This window comes from Orycteropus afer, unplaced genomic scaffold, assembly GCF_000298275.1.
Source record: "Orycteropus afer afer isolate SDZICR_OR568_19922 unplaced genomic scaffold, OryAfe1.0 scaffold00629, whole genome shotgun sequence".
Classification (NCBI taxonomy): Eukaryota; Metazoa; Chordata; class Mammalia; order Tubulidentata; family Orycteropodidae; genus Orycteropus; species Orycteropus afer.
In genome coordinates, this window is record NW_006922216.1 from 640,420 (window position 1) to 641,545 (window position 1,126).

Sequence of the window (1,126 nt, forward strand, 5' to 3'; positions counted from 1 at the left end):
TATATATACTGGTGAAAACAACAACAACAAAACCACTCAATGCTGGCAGAGTGGTGATGAACTGGCATGTGCAATCCTATTCTATTCTTCTGTTCTGAAGTACTCTTCCCAGAGATATCTGCCTGTCTTTTTTCTTTATTACCTTTAGGTCTCTGCTTGGATGTCACTTAAATTAAAAAAAAAAAAAAAAAAGAGACCTTCCTTGACCATCCTTGTATCCTAAGCATCCTATATGTTGCATCTTCTCATCCCTCTCCATATCCTTAGCTTGTTTTATTTTTCTTCATATTATGTATCACTTCATGATAAATTATTTATTTAACTGTTCTTTTATTGTCTGTCTCCATTCACTAGTATGAAAATTCAAGAAGGCCGGCAGGCTTTTAAAATATTGATATTATTCAGTAAAAAATTAGAAACCCAAATGTCTGTTGTAATCTAATACATTAACACAATAAAATCGTACAGAGCCAAATGAAGATGTTGAATGTTATTAACGGTTTAAAGATTTAGGTAGTTCATTATCTCAACCACTATCATCTCCCACACATATACTTATCTTTTCTATGCTTCTTAATTTTTCCTTTATTATCCTTTTTATTGACTTTGGGGAAAATTACAAAAATATATATTTATTACAAAAAGTCAGGAAATACATAAAGAACACATATAGTTGATCCATTCATTTTCTTGTACCCGACCAATCATTTTCCATCACTATAGAGCAATGTCCAGGCTTACCAGGGCCTTTAGATCCTTGTATGTTATGGACACTGACTGTCTTCGACCTTTTCTCATAATGTTTTTCCCATCCTCATGGCCTTCAAACCATATTAGCCTCCTGGATCTTATTTGACTGTTAAAATATTTCAAAAGCTCAGGGTTTTTGTACTTGTTGGTATGACCCTCTTCTCTCCAAGATATCTGCATGGCTTACCCTTTATTTCTTTCAGGTTTTTGCTCAAATTTCATCCCCTTACTGCCTTGTTCTTTATTGAACTTTCCCTAATGCGAAGGAACTGTTTCAAGTGCCGAGGAGCAAGGATATCTCCTTGAGGACTAAGGTGCGCCTGACACAAGCCATGATATTTCCAATCACCTTGTATGCATGTGAGAGCTGGACAAT